General features: G+C 38.3%; 1 pseudogene; it reads right to left on the bottom strand.

The window, feature by feature from the left end:
- Nucleotides 1–2,253: 2,253 nt before the first annotated feature.
- On the bottom strand, nucleotides 2,254–3,586 carry LOC143661146 (ubiquitin-conjugating enzyme E2 N pseudogene; annotated as a pseudogene).
- Between the last annotated feature and the right edge of the window lie 17,004 nt (nucleotides 3,587–20,590).

Genomic DNA, 20,590 nt, shown 5'->3' with positions numbered 1-20,590 from the left:
CTCCCGTGCTGTCCCAAGGCAGGTAGCTAGCAGGTAGTAGCTAACTTAGACTTAAAAAAAAAACTTTTTAATTTTATAATATAACATATGTACAAAGCAAAGAAATAAAAAAGCAATAGCTTTGAAAGCACTCTTTGACAAGTAATTACAGGACAGATCCCAGAGAATGTCATGGGCTACCATGCAATCTTCTCAGATTTTTCCTTCTAGCTGCTCCAGAATATAGGAGGCTAGAAGGCATAAATATTTTTTTATGATCGCAGTCAACTTTTTTTTTTTGAAAAATAGCGTATATACAGAAAAGCAATAAATTTCAAAGCACAGCACAGCAATTAGTTGTAGAACAGATTTCAGAGTTTGACATGGGTTACAAATCTACCAATTTTAGGGTTTTACTTCTAGCTGCTCTAAGATACTGGAGACCAAAAGATTTCAATTTAATGATTCAGCAATCATATTCATTTGTTAAATCCTACCTTCTCTGTATAAGTCCAACATCACCTTTGATCTTTCTATCCCACTCTTTAGGAGTGTTTGGGCTATGGCCATTCTAAATTTTCCATGTTGGAAGGTTCTGTCACTAATATGAGGTAGGGAGATGGAGCTATCTGATGTTCTAGAGAGGCTGGGCCCTCTAGATTTCAGGAATTTTCTGGTCCAGGGACCCATCTGGAGGTTGCAGTTTTCTGGAAAGTTATTCTAGTGCATGGAACCCTTATGGAATCTTACATATGGCTCTAGGTGTTCTTTAGGATTGGCTGGAATGGTCTGGTTGGGGTTTGGTAGGTTATGATAGGTAGCAATGTCTAACTGAAGCTTGCTTAAGAGCAACCTTCAAAGTAGCCTCTTGACTCTACTTGAACTCTCTCTGCCACTGATACTTCATTAGTTACACTTCTTTTCCCCCTTTTGGTCAGGATGGCATTGTTGTTCCAACGGTGCCAGGACTGGGCTCATCCCTGGGAGTCATCTCCAGTGCTGCCAGGGAGACTTTCACCTCTGGATGTCATGTCCCACGTAGCGGGGAGGGCAATGATTTCACTTGCAGAGTTGGGCTTAGAGAGACTGAGGCCACATCTGAGCAACAAGAGGTTCTCCAGAAGTAACCCTTAGGCATGCCTATAGGTAGTCTAAGCTTCTCCGCTACTACATAAGCTTCACAAGAGTAAGCCTCCTGATCGAGGGCATGGCCTATAGATTTGGGTGTCCCTAAAGTCTGACACAGTATCAAGGGATTTCCTGATGGTGAAATTCAATGGTTCCATATTTTTTTCCCATCCCTCAAGGGACTTTGCCAATACTTTTTTTTTTGGAATAGCAAAAAATATTTTACTAAAACATAAGATTTACGGAAGTTTCCAGATGAGCCATACAAAATGGTCACAATGTTCTTTTTTGAAGGGAGGATTCTACACTTGACAGCAAAGTCACAATGTTATTAGTGAGGGCTATGATGTTTGTTTAATGTTCCAATTTTGGTTCAAACAATCAAACCTGTCTATTTACAGTGTCTAAATAAAGTTAGACTTGGTTAGAGGGTATATTCTTTTTTGTTTGTTTTTAATTTTTAAAAAATTTTTATTAATAAAGCCAATAAACATACAATATGAACATTCTTTTTTCTTTCATCACATAGTTGTATATTCATCATCATGATCATTTCTTAGAACATTTGCATCAATTCAGAAAAAGAAATAGAAAGAAAACAGAAAAAAATTCATACATACCATACCCCTTACCCCTCCCTTTCATTGATCACTAGCATTTCAGTTCAGAGGATGTATTCTAAAGAACAACTGGATAGCTGCTTTTAACCAGTTCATTTAATTAGATCACCATAAGAAGAGGGGAAAGGGACTTATAAAATAAAAATAAAACTACCTCCCTCCTCAAAAATAAAAATAAAGAAAACACCCACACCCCTGCAGCTAACCCTGACAACTATCGTCATTCACAGTACTTTATACTTAAACCATGATGGGGGAAATGAATAAAAGCAAGCAAGAGAGGGGCCACTGCTTTTAAACCTTTCACAACAATCTAGATGTTATTTCTAACCTCTGCTCGTGCTTTACAACAGTGAATCAGGACAAAACATAGATTTGCTAACGTGCATTTAATCACCAAAGGACTGAAGATGTCTGGGCTTTTATTCTGTGATGTTTCTAAGACTGTGTCCGTTCAATGCAAACAAAAAAGGAAGATGTCTTGGCAGAACAGGAGAAGTGATGCACACTTGATGATCGGATCGATTTAAATGTTATTCATGGCACATAGCCTAGTCCACGCTCTAGCTGTTTCTATGGCTTGGGCTTCGCTGGTCTTCCCCTGCTCCCCTACTTCATTTGCTGATGAATCATCTGGATTGGAAGCACTTAACAAAGCCTGGATTGATAGCAGAACTGTGTGAATCTGCAGTGCTGGGAACCACTCATCTTTCAAAATATCTCAACGTATTCTTCCCAACTCATCTACGTTAGGGTGATAAATTTTGGTCATGAAATGTACTTTAGGGGCTGCCATGGGGTATTCTTCCAGAAGGAATAGTTGAAGTTTAAAAGTCCCTCTCTCCAAGGGGAAATCTTGGGGGCCAGCAACGACTACATGGAAATAATGGGTGTTGCATCTGGTTCTGCTTTAATACCGGGAAGTGATTCTGCCGGTAAATGCTGGGTTTTCTTGATAATCCTGTGAGGCAGCCTGGCCACCTTGTCAGATCCTGAGTTCAGCCTCTGGTCTTGTCTCTGGCTCCACTTGCCTCATGCACAAGTTGCCAATACTTTTTGATTACCTGCTTAATATACTCTAGGATGTATCCAGGCATTACATTAAGCTATACAGAATTAAAGGACCTCTTTCTTATTCTGGGCTCCCTATGTTTCACTTGTTCAAATGAGCTATACAGATAGGTTGAGTTAGATTATATACTCCAGAAAATCTCAGTTCCAGACCAAATAAACCTTTCTTCCTTTGGTCTCAAAGAGTATGTGTGGTTCTAAAATACAGACAATATCTCCCTGTATTCTGAACTTTTGTAACCCCAACTTGATCTGTTTTGTTCTTATCTCTAAATATCAGGTGCTATATATCATAAACATATGTATACTTTATACATGTTTTATATATATATATATATATTAAAACAGCCTCTCAAAGTCCAGAAATAATAATTACCACTCGGACTAAATGTTTCTGCTATAAAAGCTTACAATCTATGCCCCCATTTTTTAATAAGTATTTTCTAAAGGAGACCATACCATAATTGTTCTTTTGTTTGACTTATTTTGCCTCACCGAATGTCCCACACTTTCATTCACATCATTGCATGCCTCATGACTTTGTTCCTTTCTGTAGTAGCACAGCCTTCGTTCATAACTATACGCCATCGTTCACCAATCTACTTCTCTGTCAGTGCATCCTTCAGCCATCTGCATTCATCAGGCATCATGTATAGTGTCTAAAGTCCACAGTCCATCAACACTCTCAATTTTAGATAATTTCATTGTTCCCATGAGAAAGAAAACCAATAAACACCCTTGCCAAATAGGAGATCTAAGCCTCCTCTTAACTCTTGTCCCTCACCCATGATTTACCTGTGCTGTTGCTGTGGTAGTGCTGATTTTTCCTTTTGAACATAACTCACAGCATGCAGTAGCAGTTTTCCTCCTGTACCCTGGACTTAAACACTCTTTATACATGAATCATACCTTTGAAGTAGTTCTTGTAAGAATTAATTTATATTTCTAGTGTTAATCAGTAGGACACACAGGTCTATACAACCCCTTTCAATTTTGTTCGTCTTCTATATGGTAATATTACTTATAGACCCACTAGAGAATCACATTCACTTCTATCTATTCCCTTACATTGGAGTTCAACCTCATTAGCTAACCATTCACCCATCTCTAGCTTCTGTGTATCTCTAAGTCCCCTATGTTCTGTATTATAAGCCTCGGATTTTACCTTTAGCATGGTCATAAAAGTGGAATCATACAGTATCTATCCTTTTGTATCTGGCTTATTTCACTCAGCATTATGTCCTCAAGGCTCATTCATCTTGTCATGTGCTTCAGAACATCATCTTGTCTTACTGCTGCATAATATTCCATAGTATGTATTTATCACCGTTTGTTAATCCATTCATCTGTTGATGGGCATTTGGTTTGTTTTCAACATTTGGCGATTGTGAATAATGCTGCTATGAATCACAGTGTGCAAATGTCTGTGTCATTGCTTTCAGCTTCTCTGGGTATATACCAAGTAGTGCTATTGTTGGGTCATAGGGCAGCTCGATATTTTGTTTCCTGAGGAACCGCCAAACAGTCTTCCATAGTGGCTGCACCATTGTACATTCCGAACCAGCAGTGCGTAAAGTGTCCCAATTTCTCCACATCCTCTCCAACATTTATAGTTTCCTGTTGGTTTAATAGCAGCCATTCTTATAGGTGTGAGGTGGTATTTCATTGTAGTCTTGATCTGCATTTCCTTTATAGCCAATGAAAATGACCATCTCTTCATGTGCTTTTGAACCATCTGTATCTGCTCTTCAGAAAAATGCCTATTCATATCTTTAGCCCATTTTATAATTGGGTTGTTTGTTCTTTTGTTGTTGAGTTGTATGATTTCTTTGTGTATACAGGATATCAAACTTTTGTCTCATATATGATTTCCAAATATTTTCTCCCATTGAGTTGGCTGCCTCTTCACCTTTTTGACAAAGTCTTTTGAGGTGTAGAAGCATTTGATTTTGAGGAGTTTCCATTTATCTATTTTTTCTTTTTTTTTTATTTTCTTTTTCTTTTTTTTTATTTTTAAAAATAAAAAATGCATTTAAAAATTTATTAATAAAACCAATCAACATAGAATATGAACATTCTCTTTTCATCACATAGTCATATATTCATCATCACGATCATTTCTTAGAATATTTACATCAATTCAGAAAAAGAAATAAAAAGAAAACAGAAAAAAATTCATACATATCATACCCCTTACCCCTCCCTTTCATTGATCACTAGCATTTCAATCTACTAAATTTATTATTATTATTATTTTTTTTATAGCTCAGATGCAGCTTCATTCAGTGTTTTAACATGATTACTTTACAATTAGGTATTATTGTGCTGTCCATTTTTGAGTTTTTGTATCTAGTCCTGTTGCACAGTCTGTATCCCTTCAGCTTCAATTACCCATTGTCTTACCCTGTTTCTAACTCCTGCTGAACTCTGTTACCAATGACATATTTCAAGTTTATTCTCGAATGTCCGTTCACATCAGTGGGACCATACAGTATTTGTCCTTTAGTTTTTGGCTGGATTCACTCAGCATAATATTCTCTAGGTCCATCCATGTTATTACATGGTTCATAAGTTTATCTTGTCTTAAAGCTGCATAATATTCCATCGTATGTATATACCACAGTTTGTTTAGCCACTCTTCTGTTGATGGAGATTTTGGCTGTTTCCATCTCTTTGCAATTGTAAATAATGCTGCTATAAACATTGGTGTGCAAATGTCCGTTTGTGTCTTTGCCCTTAAGTCCTTTGAGTAGATACCTAGCAATGGTATTGCTGGGTCGTATGGCAATTCTATATTCAGCTTTTTGAGGAACCGCCAAACTGCCTTCCACAGTGGTTGCACCCTTTGACATTCCCACCAACAGTGGATAAGTGTGCCTCTTTCTCCGCATCCTCTCCAGCACTTGTCATTTTCTGTTTTGTTGATAATGGCCATTCTGGTGGGTATGAGATGATATCTCATTGTGGTTTTGATTTGCATTTCTCTAATGGCCAGGGACATTGAGCATCTCTTCATGTGCCTCTTGGCCATCCGTATTTCCTCTTCTGAGAGGTGTCTGTTCAAGTCTTTTTCCCATTTTGTAATTGGGTTGGCTGTCTTTTTGTTGTTGAGATGAACAATCTCTTTATAAATTCTGGATACTAGACCTTTATCTGATATATCATTTCCAAATATTGTCTCCCATTGTGAAGGCTATCTTTCTACTTTCTTGATGAAGTTCTTTGATGCACAAAAGTGTTTAATTTTGAGGAGTTCCCATTTATTTATTTCCTTCTTCAGTGCTCTTGCTTTAGGTTTAAGGTCCATAAAACCGCCTCCAGTTGTAAGATTCGTAAGATATCTCCCAACATTTTCCTCTAACTGTTTTATGGTCTTAGACCTAATGTTTAGATCTTTGATCCATTTTGAGTTAACTTTTGTATACGGTGTGAGAGATGGGTCTTCTTTCATTCTTTTGCATATGGATATCCAGTTCTCTAGGCACCATTTATTGAAGAGACTGCTCTGTCCCAGGTGAGTTGGCTTGACTGCCTTATCAAAGATCAAATGTCCATAGATGAGAGGGTCTATATCTGAGCACTCTATTCGATTCCATTGGTTGATATATCTATCTTTATGCCAATACCATGCTGTTTTGACCACTGTGGCTTCATAATATGCCTTAAAGTCAGGCAGCGCGAGACCTCCAGCTTCGTTTTTTTTCCTCAAGATGTTTTTAGCAATTCGGGGCACCCTGCCCTTCCAGATAAATTTGCTTATTGGTTTTTCTATTTCTGAAAAATAAGTTGTTGGGATTTTGATTGGTATTGCATTGAATCTGTAAATCAATTTAGGTAGGATTGACATCTTAACTATATTTAGTCTTCCAATCCATGAACACGGTATGCCCTTCCATCTATTTAGGTCTTCTGTGATTTCTTTTAGCAGTTTTTTGTAGTTTTCTTTATATAGGTTTTTTGTCTCTTTAGTTAAATTTATTCCTAGGTATTTTATTCTTTTAGTTGCAATTGTAAATGGGATTCGTTGCTTGATTTCCCCCTCAGCTTGTTCATTACTAGTGTATAGAAATGCTACAGATTTTTTTTTTATTAATTAAAAAAAGAATTAACAAAACAATTAGAAATCATTCCAATCTACATGTACAATCAGTAATTCTTAATAACATCACATAGTTGCATATTCATCATTTCTTAGTACATTTGCATTGATTTAGAAAAAGAAATAAAAAGACAACAGAATAAGAATTAAAACAATAATAGAAAGAAAAAAAACAAAAAAAACAAAAACAAAAAACCTATACCTCACATGCAGCTTCATTCAGTGTTTTAACATAATTGCATTACAATTGGGTAGTATTGTGCTGTCCATTTCTGAGTTTTTATATCCAGTCCCGTTGTACAGTCTGTATCCCTTCATCTCCAATTATCCCTTCTCTTTTTTTTTTTTTTTTAATTAGCGGAAAAAAAGAAATTAACCCAACATAGAAATGCTACAGATTTTTGAATGTTGATCTTGTAACCTGCTACTTTTCTGTACTCATTTATTAGCTCTAGTAGTTTTGTTGTGGATTTTTCCGGGTTTTCGACGTATAGTATCATATCGTCTGCAAACAGTGATAGTTTTACTTCTTCCTTTCCAATTTTGATGCCTTGTATTTCTTTTTCTTGTCTAATTGCTCTGGCTAGAACCTCCAACACAATGTTGAATAATAGTGGTGATAGTGGACATCCTTGTCTTGTTCCTGATCTTAGGGGGAAAGTTTTCAATTTTTCCCCATTGAGGATGATATTAGCTGTGGGTTTTTCATATATTCCCTCCATCATTTTAAGGAAGTTCCCTTGTATTCCTATCTTTTGAAGTGTTTTCAACAGGAAAGGATGTTGAATCTTGTCGAATGCCTTCTCTGCATCAATTGAGATGATCATGTGATTTTTCTGCTTTGATTTGTTGATATGGTGTATTACATTAATTGATTTTCTTATGTTGAACCATCCTTGCATACCTGGGATGAATCCTACTTGGTCATGATGTATAATTCTTTTAATGTGTTGTTGGATACGATTTGCTAGAATTTTATTGAGGATTTTTGCATCTGTATTCATTAGAGAGATTGGTCTGTAGTTTTCTTTTTTTGTAATATCTTTGCCTGGTTTTGGTATGAGGGTGATGTTGGCTTCATAGAATGAATTAGGTAGTTTTCCCTCCACTTCGATTTTTTTGAAGAGTTTGAAGAGAATTGGTACTAATTCTTTCTGGAATGTTTGGTAGAATTCACATGTGAAGCCATCTGTTCCTGGACTTTTCTTTTTAGGAAGCTTTTGAATGACTAATTCAATTTCTTTACTTGTGATTGGTTTGTTGAGGTCATCTATGTCTTCTTGAGTCAAAGTTGGTTGTTCATGTCTTTCCAGGAACCCGTCCATTTCCTCTAAATTGTTGTATTTATTAGCGTAAAGTTGTTCATAGTATCCTGTTATTACCTCCTTTATTTCTGTGAGGTCAGTAGTTATGTCTCCTCTTCCATTTCTGATCTTATTTATTTGCATCCTCTCTCTTCTTCTTTTTGTCAATCTTGCTAAGGGCCCATCAATCTTATTGATTTTCTCATAGAACCAACTTCTGGTCTTATTGATTTTCTCTACTGTTTTCATATTTTCAATTTCATTTATTTCTGCTCTGATCTTTGTTATTTCTTTCCTTTTGCTTGCTTTGGGATTAGTTTGCTGTTCTTTCTCCAGTTCTTCCAATTGAACAGTTAATTCCTGCATTTTTGCCTTTTCTTCTTTTCTGATATAGGCATTTAGGGCAATAAATTTCCCTCTTAGCACTGCCTTTGCTGCATCCCATAAGTTTTGATATGTTGTGTTTTCATTTTCATTTGCCTCGAGGTATTTACTAATTTCTCTTGCAATTTCTTCTTTGACCCACTCGTTGTTTAAGAGTGTGTTGTTGAGCCTCCAGGTATTTGTGAATTTTCTGGCATTCTGCCTATTATTGATTTCCAACTTCATTCCTTTATGATCCGAGAAAGTGTTGTGTATGATTTCAATCTTTTTAAATTTGTTAAGACTTGCTTTGTGACCCAGCATATGGTCTATCTTTGAGAATGATCCATGAGCACTTGAGAAAAAGGTGTATCCTGCTGTTGTGGGATGTAATGTCCTATAAATGTCTGTTAAGTCTAGCTCATTTATGGTAATATTCAGATTCTCTATTTCTTTATTGATCCTCTGTCTAGATGTTCTGTCCATTGATGAGAGTGGGGAATTGAAGTCTCCAACTATTATGGTATTTGTGTCTATTTCCCTTTTCAGTGTTTGCAGTGTATTCCTCACGTATTTTGGGGCATTCTGGTTCGGTGCATAAATATTTATGATTGTTATGTCTTCTTGTTTAATTGTTCCTTTTATTAGTATATAGTGTCCTTCTTTGTCTCTTTTAACTGTTTTACATTTGAAGTCTAACTTGTTGGATATTAGTATAGCCACTCCTGCTATTTTCTGGTTGTTATTTGCATGAAATATCTTTTCCCAACCTTTCACTTTCAACCTATGTTTATCTTTGGGTCTAAGATGTGTTTCCTGTAGACAGCATATAGAAGGATCCTGTTTTTTAATCCATTCTGCCAATCTATGTCTTTTGATTGGGGAATTCAGTCCATTAACATTTAGTGTTATTACTGTTTGGATAATATTTTCCTCTGCCATTTTGCCTTTTGTATTATATATATATCATATCTGACTTTCCTTCTTTCTACACTCTTCTCCATACCTCTCTCTTCTGTCTTTTTGGTTCTGACTCTAGTGCTCCCTTTAGTATTTCTTGCAGAGCTGGTCTCTTGGTCACAAATTCTCTCAGTGACTTTTTGTCTGAGAATGTTTTAATTTCTCCCTCATTTTTGAAGGACAATTTTGCTGGATATAGGAGTCTTGGTTGGCAGTTTTTCTCTTTTAGTAATTTAAATATATCATCCCACTGTCTTCTAGCCTCCATGGTTTCTGCTGAGAAATCTACACATAGTCTTTTTGGGTTTCCCTTGTATGTGATGGATTGTTTTTCTCTTGCTGCTTTCAAGATCCTCTCTTTCTCTTTGACCTCTGACATTCTAACTAGTAAGTGTCTTGGAGAACGCCTATTTGGGTCTAATCTCTTTGGGGTGCGCTGCACTTCTTGGATCTGTAATTTTAGGTCTTTCATAAGAGTTGGGAAATTTTCAGTGAAAATTTCTTCCATTAGTTTTTCTCCTCCTTTTCCCTTCTCTTCTCCTTCTGGGACACCCACAACACGTATATTTGTGCGGTTCATATTGTCCTTGAATTCCCTGATACCCTGTTCAAATTTTTCCATTCTTTTCCCGATAGTTTCTGTTTCTTTTTGGAATTCAGAGGTTCCATCCTCCAAATCGCTAATTCTATCTTCTGTCTCTTTGAATCTATCATTGTAGGTATCCATTGTTTTTTCTATCTTTTCTACTTTGTCCTTCACTTCCATAAGTTCTGTGATTTGCTTTTTCAGTTTTTCTATTTCTTCTTTATGTTCAGCCCATGTCTTCTTCATGTCCTCCCTCAATTTATCGATTTCGTTTTTGAAGAGGTTTTCCATTTCTGTTCGTATATTTAGCATTAGTTGTCTCAGCTCCTATATCTCATTTGAGCTATTGGTTTGTTCCTTTGACTGGGCCATATTTTCAATTATTTGAGCGTGATCCGTTATCTTCTGTTTGCGTCTGCGCATTTAGACAGATTTCCCTGGGTATTGGATCCAAAAGTTTGGAAGATTTTTCTGTGAAATCTCTGGGTTCTGTTTTTCTTATCCTGCCCAGTAGGTGGCGCTCGTGGCACACGTTTGTCTGCGGGTCCCACCAGTAAAAGGTGCTGTGGGACCTTAAACTTTGGAAAACTCTCGCCGTCCTGGGGGTTCGCTAGCCGAAGCGGCTTGAGCCGGCCCGGGGTCTGAATGCAGGGAGGGTTGCTGGTCGCCGCAGCCAGGGAAAGAGCCCGTCCGAATTTCCTAGTCGGCCCTGGGCAACAAGCGTGGCGGGAGGGCGCCAGCGGCAGCGGCCCGCCCGAGAGAGTGCACGTTCCCCGGGAGTCACGGGTTTGGAAGGGGCCTCCCGCACCCGTCACCGTTCTCCGCGGCCTGGGGGTTTCCGATCCAATTCTCTCAGTTGGTCCGGGGGCTGCACGTGGTGTGGGCGCCAGCCGCCTTGGTTTCAGGGGACCACCTCTCCAATTCTCCCAGCCGGCCCGGGAAGGGGGAAGGGAGTAACTCCGGCCGCTTGCCACCCCGCCCGGTAAGGCCCGCGCGCCTCGGCTATCTCACCCGAGCTGCTTCTCTCAGTCAGCCAGCCGTTCCAGGATGGGGTACGCTGTCTTTTTTATCTCTGTTGTGGCTTTGGGGACTTTCTGTATCGTTTCTACTCCCCTAGTAGGTGTCCTGGAGAAGAAACTAAGATCCGCGCGTCTTACTAAGCCGCCATCTTCCAGGAAGTCCTCTCTATTTTTTCTTTTGTTGCTTGTGCTTTGGGTGTAAAGTTTAGGAAGCTACCTCACATTACTAGGTCTTGAAGATGTTTCCCTACATTTGCTTCTGGAAGCTTTATGGTGCTAGTTCTTATATTTAGGTGTTTGATCCACTTTGAGTTAATTTTTGTATAGGGTGTAAGTCTTTCATTCTTTTGGCTATTGATATCCAGGTCTTCCATTCCCATTTATTGAAAAGACTATTTTGTCCCAGTTCAGAGGATTTGGGGGCCTTGTCAAAAATCATCTGGTGGTCTATTTCTGCACTTTTAATTCAATTCCATTGGTCAATGCTTCTGTCCTTGTGCCAGTACCATGCTGTTTTGACCGCTGTGGCTTTATAAGAGGTTTTTAAAGTAAGGGAGTGTTAATCCTTCCACTTCATTCTTATTTTTAGGATGCTTTTAGCTATTCAGGGTCTGTTTCCCTTCCAGATGAATTTGGTAATTAGCTTTTCCAAATCTTCAAAGTAAGTTGTTGGAATTTTGATTAGTACTGTGATGAACCTGTAGATCAATTTGGGGAGAATTGACACCTTAGCTATATTTAGCCTTCCTGTCCATGAGCAGGGAATGTCTTTCCACCTATTTATATCTCCTTTGATTTCTTTTAGCAATGTTATATAGTTTTCTGTGTACAAGTCCTTTACATCCCTAGTTAAGTTCATTCCTAAGTACTTGATTCGTTTAGTTGCTGTTTTGAATGGAATTTTTTCCTTAACTGACTCTTCAGCTTGGTCATTGCTTGTGTATAGAAATGTTACTGATTTTTGCACATTGATTTTATATCCTGCCACCTTGCTGAATTTGTTTATTAGCTCAATAACTTTGCTGTAGATTTCTCAGGATCTTCCAAGTATAGTATCATATCATCTGCAAATAATGAGAGTTTTACTTCTTTCTTTCCAATTTGGATGCCTTTTATTTCTTGCCCTGCCTGATTGCTCTGGCTAGAACTTCTAGCACAATGTTGAATAATAGTGTGACAGTGGGCATCTTTGTCTTGTTCCTGATCTCAAGGGGAAAGATTTCAGTCTCTCTCCATTGAATACAATGCTGGCTATTGGTTTTTCATATATTCCCTGTTCTAGTTTGCTAGCTGCCGGAATGCAACACACCAGAGACGGATTGGCTTTTAAATAAAAGGGGATTTATTTTGTTGGTTCTTCAGAGGAAAGGCAGCTAACTTTCCACTGAGGTTCTTTCTTATGTGGAAGGCACAAGATGGTCTCTGCTGGTCTTCTCTCCAGGCCCCTGGGTTCCAACAGCTTTCCCCGGGGTGACTTCTTTCTGCATCTCCAAAGGCCTGGGCTGAGCTGCAAGTGCTGAGATGAGGAATGCTGAGCTGCTAGTCTGTGCTACATTGCGTTCTCTTATTTAAGCACCAGCCAATTAAGTCAAACGTCACTCATTGCAGCAGACATGCCTCCTAGCTGACTGCAGATGTAATTGGCAACAGATGAGGTTCACGTACCATTGGCTTATGTCCACAGCAACAAGATTAGGTATGCTCACCTGGCCAAGTTGACAACTGAATCTAACTAACACATTCCCTTTGTCATATTAAGGTAGTTACCTTTGATTTCTATCTTTTGAAGTGTTTTTATCAGAAAAGAATGTTGAATTTTGTTGAATGCTTCTTCACCATCAATTGAAATGTTCATGTAATTTTTCCCTTTTGATCTGTATTACATTAATTGATTTTTCTGGTGTTGAACCATCCTTGCATTCCTGGTATAAATCCTATTTGGTTATGGTACATAATTCTTTTACTGTGTTGTTGGATTTGATTTGCTAATATTTTATTGAGAATTTTTGCAACTATGTTCATTAGGGAAATTGACCTGTAGTTTTCCTTTCTTATAGCATCATTACCTGGTTTTGGTATTAAAATGATATTAGGTTCATAAAATGAGTTAGGTGGAGTTCCTTTTTCCTCAGTTTTTTTGAAAAGTTTGAGCAGGATTAGTGTTAGTTCTTTTTGGAATGTTTGATAAAATTCCCCTATGAAGCCACCTGGCCCTGGACTTTTCTTTGTAGGAAGATTTTTGATGACTGATTGAATCTTTTACTTGTGATTGGTTTGTTGAGATATTCTGTTTCTTCCTGAGTCAGTGTAGCTTGTTTGTGTGTCTCCAGGAATTTGTCCATTTCATCTAAGTTGCCTAGTTTGTTGGCATATAGTTGTTCATAGTATTCTCTTATGAGTTCTTTTATTTCTTCGGAGTCTGTAGTAATGCACCCCTTTTCATTTCACATTTTGTTTATTTGCATCCTGTCTCTTTTTTTCTTTGTCAGTCTTTCTAGTGGCCCATCGATTTTTTTTATATTTTCTAAAAGAACCAACTTTTGGTTTTATTGATTTTTTCTACTTTTTTTTTTTGTTGTTGTTGTTCTCCCATTCATTTAACTCCTTTAATCTTTGTTATTTCTCTTCTATTTGCTTTGGAGTTAGTTTGCTGTTCTTTCTCAAGTTCCTCCAGGTGAGCAGTTAAGTCTTCAATTTTTGCTCTTTCTTGTTTTTTAACTTAGACTTTAAAAAAAGTATATTGTCTCCCATTGTGTAGGCTGTCTTTCTACTTTCTTGATGAAGTTCTTTGATGCACAAAAGTGTTTAATTTTGAGGAGCTCCCATTTATTTATTTATTTCTTCAGTGCTCTTGCTTTAGGTTTAAGGTCCATAAAACCGCCTCCAGTTGTAAGATTCGTAAGATATCTCCCTACATTTTCCTCTAACTGTTTTATGGTCTTAGACCTAATGTTTAGATCTTTGATCCATTTTGAGTTAATTTTTGTATAAGGTGTGAGATACGGGTCTTCTTTCATTCTTTTACTTATGGATATCCAGTTCTCTAGGCACCATTTATTGAAGAGACTGTTCTGTCCCAGGTGATTTGGCTTGACTGCCTTATCAAAGATCAAATGTCCATAGATGAGAGGGTCTATATCTGAGCACTCTATTCGATTCCATTGGTCGATATATCTATCTTTATGCCAATACCATGCTGTTTTGACCACTGTGGCTTCATAATATGCCTTAAAGTCCGGCATCGCTAGACCTCCAGCTTTGTTTTTTTTCCTCAAGATGTTTTTAGCAATTCGAGGCAACCTGCCCTTCCAGATAAATTTGCTTATTGGTTTTTCTATTTCTGAAAAATAAGTTGTTGGGATTTTGATTGGTATTGCATTGAATTCAGGTAAAGGTCTAGTATCCAGAATTTATAAAGAGATTGTTCAACTCAACAACAAAAAGACAGCCAACCCAATTACAAAATGGGAAAAAGACTTGAACAGACACCTCTCAGAAGAAGAAATACGGATGGCCAAGAGGCACATGAAGAGATGCTCAATGTCCCTGGCCATTAGAGAAATGCAAATCAAAACCACAATGAGATATCATCTCATACCCACCAGAATGGCCATTATCAACAAAACAGAAAATGACAAGTGCTGGAGAGGATGCGGAGAAAGAGGCACACTTATCCACTGTTGGTGGGAATGTCAAAGGGTGCAACCACTGTGGAAGGCAGTTTGGCGGTTCCTCAAAAAGCTGAATATAGAATTGCCATACGACCCAGCAATACCATTGCTAGGTATCTACTCAAAGGACTTAAGGGCAAAGACACAAATGGACATTTGCACACCAATGTTTATAGCAGCGTTATTTACAATTGCAAAGAGATGGAAACAGCCAAAATGTCCATCAACAGAAGAATGGCTAAATAAACTGTGGTATATACATACGATGGAATATTATGCAGCTTTAAGACAAGATAAACTTATGAACCATGTAATAACATGGATGGACCTAGAGAATATTATGCTGAGTGAATCCAGCCAAAAACTAAAGGACAAATACTGTATGGTCCCACTGATGTGAACGGACATTCGAGAATAAACTTGAAATATGTCATTGGTAACAGAGTTCAGCAGGAGTTAGAAACAGGGTAAGACAATGGGTAATTGAAGCTGAAGGGATACAGACTGTGCAACAGGACTAGATACAAAAACTCAAAAATGGACAGCACAATAATACCTAATTGTAAAGTAATCATGTTAAAACACTGAATGAAGCTGCATCTGAGCTATAGGGTTTTTTTTGTTTTTGTTTGCTTGTTTGTTTGTTTGTTTGTTGTTGTTGTTTTTTACTATTATTACTACTTTTATTTCTTTTCTTTATATTAACATTTTATATCTTTTTCTGTTGTGTTGCTAGTTCCTCTAAACCGATGCAAATGTACTAAGAAACGATGATCATGCATCTATGTGATGATGTTAAGAATTACTGAGTGCATATGTAGAACGGTATGATTTCTAAATGTTGTGTTAATTTCTTTTTTTTTCTTTCCGTTAATAAAAAAATAAAAAAAATAAAAAAAGTATAAAAAATTTTTATTGTAGTAACATACATATAACTTGCATTTTCCCATTTTAACCACTTTCATGTGTACATTTCAGTGGTATTGCATTCACGATATTGTGCTATTATCACCAATATCCATTACCCAACTTTTTCATTGTCTCAAACAAACTGTGAACCCATTAAGCAATAACTTCCCCTTCCCTTTATTAACCCTGAATTCCTTCCCACCCCTTATAACATATACTCTACTTTCTGTCTCTATGAATTTTCACAACTAATTTCATATAAGGAAAACTATATATCTTTCCTTTATGTCTGTCTTATTTCATTCAACATGATGTCAAGGTTCATTTATGTTGTAGCATGTATCAGATTGTCATTCTTTTTTACAGTTGAGTAATACTCCTTTGTCTCTATATACCACCTTTTGTTTATCCAGCCATCTATTGATGAAATAACCCTTAGGTTATTTCTATCTTTTGGCTGTTGTCAAAAGTGCTAGTATGAACACTGGTGTAGAAATATTTATTTTAGCCTCAGCTTTCAATTCTTTTGGGTATACACCTAGAAAGTAGGATTCCTGGGTCATATGGTAATTCTATATTTAACTTTTTAAGAACCTTCCATACTGTTTTCCACAGTGGCTGTATCATTTTATATTCCCATCAACAATGTACTAACGTTCCTCACCATCATTTGTTATTTTCCACTTTACAAATAATAGGCATTCTAGTGGGTGTGAGGTGGTATCTTATGATGGTTTTGGTTTGCATTTCCCTAATGGCTAATGATGTTGAATATCTTTTCATGTGCTTATTGACCACTTCTTCTTTAGAGTATCTTCTTTAGTGTATCTTCTTTAGAGTAATGTCTATTCAAGTCCTTTGCCAGTTTTTAAATTGTTTATTCTTTTGTAGTATGTGGTCTTAATCCACTAAGTTTGCAGTAATTTGTTATAGCAGCAACAGTAAACTAATACAGGAAACAAAATTTCATCTCCTCTATGAGGAGGCAGGTGGCAGGGGAGGAGAGAGGAAATGCATAGCACAGCAACCACTTCATTTTTTAAAATGCTTCATTGGAAATGTTGAAAGCTTTCCCTTTGAGATCAGGAAGGAGACATGGATATCCAAAATCAACACTTCTTTTCAACAGCTGGAGGTCCTCACCAGTGCAGTAAGGGGAAGAAAACAAAAAGTAGAATTGAGAAGAAAGAAATAAAAGTGAAATTATTCACAGATGATAAGATTGCATCTATAGAAAATAAAAAAGCATGTACAGATAACTTATTAGAATTAGTAGTAAGTTTTGCAAGCTGCAAGATACAAGACCAATATCTCAAAGTGAACCATACTTTTATATATCAGTTATAAGCAGGAAATAAAATAAAAACTGAAAAACATAAATGTGTCAAATGCCTACAAATAAATCTAATAAAATATGTATAACAAGTGTATGTAGAAGACTATAAATAACTATTGAGAGAAATAAAAGATGATGTAAATAAATGGAGGAATGGACCATGTTCATGGATTTGAGTTGTCCCCAAGCTGCTCTAAAGGTTCAATGTCATCCCAATAAAAATTCAAATATATTCCGGGAAGTTTGAGCAGTCAAGAGGAAACACATAAAAGTATTGACAGAAGGTTTTGACCAAGGTATTGGTCAGGATAGTTAGTGCTAGTTTCTGTAACAAACAATCTAAACATTTCAATGATTCATCAGTAAGCAAATTTTGATGAGAATCCTTCCAAGGTGACTCTCCTCTAAGTAGCAAATCATGAATCTGGACTTTTTTCATCTTGTGGCTGTACTGTATGAAGAGTCCTTCACTTCCAGACATTGGGTAGGGGTGGAAGAGATTGAAAATAGTGAAGATAAAGGTCCAGCAAATACTTAACCAATTCACTGCAAGAAAGACTGGGAAATGTCTAGGATAACATGGGTATTTGTAAACACTAATAGTTCCTGCCTCACCAGGAGCACTTCACAGTTGGATCACCCTACAGCAAACCCCATATATGAGAAACCCCACTCAGTTTCAGAGCTCATAAGCAGCTTAAAACTGAATAGGTTCCAAGGCTTCCTAGGAAACTGAGGAAAGTCTCTGACATGAAAAATACAGCCCCAAACTAGCAAATAGAGAAAAAGTAACTTTTGGGAAATAGAGAATATAACTGTAGAGCCTACAATATAGGGAGGAAAAAAATAAAAACCAAATGGAAACAAAAAAAAGCTCTATCACTGCTAACCTAACAAATAGAAGAGCAGATGTTGCAACAATATAACAAAGACAGATGCTATAAAAATGAATATTCAGGGAACCCAAAATGTCTAGGAAATTAAAATATAGAATTAAAAGTGGAAAAAATAGAAGAGTTGTTAGATAAAGATAAGGATATTTCTTAGAAATAGAGCAAGATGACATGGAGATTGCAAATAAGAGAGAAGATGAGAAAACTCAATCAAGGAGGACCAAGATTTAAATAACAGGAGCTCCAAGGGTGAAAATCACTAATGAAATAATTTAAGAAAGCTCCCCAGGAGGCTCATTTTATTTTGAGGCCCGAACCCCAGGACCTATCACTGTGGCATGCCCACTGTAATGGCAGGAACTGGAATTAGTAGCTCCATTTGAACCATGTGCTGAAAAGGGGGGTAATTTTCTGAAGGAAGGGGATTCTTGGTATTAAAAATGGTGGGGATAAGGGAAAGATGTTGGGGAGGAAAAAACAGGAGCTATTCCCTACTTATACAAATATATACCTAGTTATGGTTAGACATCAATATAGGTATAGTTTATGGATATGGATGCAGATGTATATACATATGCATATAGGTAGGAAGAGTGGACTACGGGTAGAGCTGTTTTTTTTCTGTATGGGGGCAGTTTCTTTTTACCCTTATCTGGATTTTTTATATTATCCATTGGTTATATAAAAAAGGAATAAAAAATCTAAAAAGAAACCATGCATATTTTTTCCCAAGAGTCTCTCATTACTTTCCTGACATGAATTTGCTCTTTTCACTAAGCCATAGCCAAGACTTCTTTGACTTGAATAGTTCAGCCTGTGTGGCCCCACCACCCACCCATGTCTATATCACAGTATCCCTGATGGCCCCAGACACAACAGCCTGTTTACCAAGGTGTGGCCTTTTGTGACTGTCCCAGAGAAATCTGCTACCATATGACGTCTTAAAAATGTAGAACCCGTTTGTAGGGACAAGGGAGACTGGGGAGGCATCCTACAGCGTCTTCAGTCCTGTTCAGTCTTGGGAGAGTTTTCCTTTCTTCCAAACTTAAGGATGCCATATATTTTCTGTAGGAGAATACTTTTTCTGAGGGCAGGTCTACCACTATCTTCCCTTCTGTTCCACCAGTCCCTGGGCCATCGTAAGCACATTACAAACACAGAGGAAGGAATAGATGAACGCTCTCACTTTCCACTTCTTCCTTCTTGGTTTCACTGAGGGGTTCCCAGGCCATGTACCAGAGGGTAGCACAGAATCCATTGATTATCTTGGGTCTGCTGGCCAAGCCCCTCATCAGAGCTCCGTTATCTATGGACTCCACTCTGAGGCCTGAGGACCCTATTGACCTGCTGTGATCCACCTCTTCTCTCCCCTCACCTCTCAATCCCTTGCTTTCATAGCCATGCTCCCCTCACCTCTCAAGTCCTTGCTTTCTCTCTCTTCTCCTCCCCTGTCCCTACTTGACTTCATTATCCACTCCAGTGTCCTCCATGCCTTGAATGGAGGGACTTGGATTACTATTTCTTGGTGATAACTCTCAGCATTGCTGGGTCATTCCAAACAACCCTGTTCTCTCTTTTCCTCTCACCATGACAACTTGATTGATTGCATCCTCTGCCTACCTCCAAGCATAAGGCTGGTCCCAATCAGAGAAGGGGAAAAGTCGCCCAGCTCTCTCCTTCCTCCACCTTTATCCAGAGAAGGTCTCAGAACCCGAGGAGCAAGGGGGGAGAGGAAATGGAAAAAAATAATCACAGACTTCCCTTTTCTTGTTACAGCGGTGATTTTTGGCCATTCCAGGTCTGGCCCAAAGTTCCTCTTCTGTTTGGAAGAGTGGGGCATCTCCTGAGGGTCCGGGAGAACTGCCTGCTGTCTAGACCTGGAAAGTGTGACTGAGGCCCCTGCTTCCCTCTTGGTCTTTTCTCCTTTCAGGCCATCAGGCCAAGGGCAGAGGGAGTACCTGTGGGATGCATAAGAGATGCTCAGTAACAACCTGCAGATGGGTGAGGCTGTAGGATAATAGCTTGTGACTCACTCCTTCCCTTCAAAGCAGGAAATGAAACTCCGGTTGGTTTGGGATTTTATGCCTGCCTTCTCTGAATGGCCCAGAGGCCCACAGCCCACTCTAGGCATCAGGCTGCTTCTTGCTTGGCTTCCTCATGCATGACCAACCTTTGGCCGAGTGATTAGTCAGATGTCCACTTGAGGCTTCCATTTCCATCACTGAGAGTAAATGCTCCCCAGCCCCAACCCCTCCTCACACAATGGGCCCCTGCCCGGTGAGGCTTCCTAATCCTTTCCTGGGACCTGGGCAGGACATGTGGAGTTCTGCCAGTAACTCATGCTACAGGCTAGCAGGGGTTTGGAAAAGTGAACTTCTTGACAGAGAAGGAAGGTGCCAGACACTCCCAAGGCATGTCATGAGGCAGCCTCTTTCCCTCAAATGCCACAGGAGGAGACTCGGAGGGCCTCTTCTACCAGGGTCTTCAGTAACTTGAGTTCTTCTTGCTCCCACGTCTGGTCTGTGACAGGTTGTGGATGTGGGGCCAGAGCAGGAATGGGGGCTGAGGCCTTCAGGGTTACACTGGGCACTGAGCATGACAGCCCAGAAGCAGAACATCCTAACCCCTTCTAACCAAGGCTCTGCATCTAAC

Source organism: Tamandua tetradactyla, chromosome 17 (genome assembly GCF_023851605.1).
Source record: "Tamandua tetradactyla isolate mTamTet1 chromosome 17, mTamTet1.pri, whole genome shotgun sequence".
Taxonomy (NCBI): Eukaryota; Metazoa; Chordata; class Mammalia; order Pilosa; family Myrmecophagidae; genus Tamandua; species Tamandua tetradactyla.
Note: the sequence above shows the minus strand (reverse complement) of the source record. Positions and strands in the feature narration are given on the sequence as shown.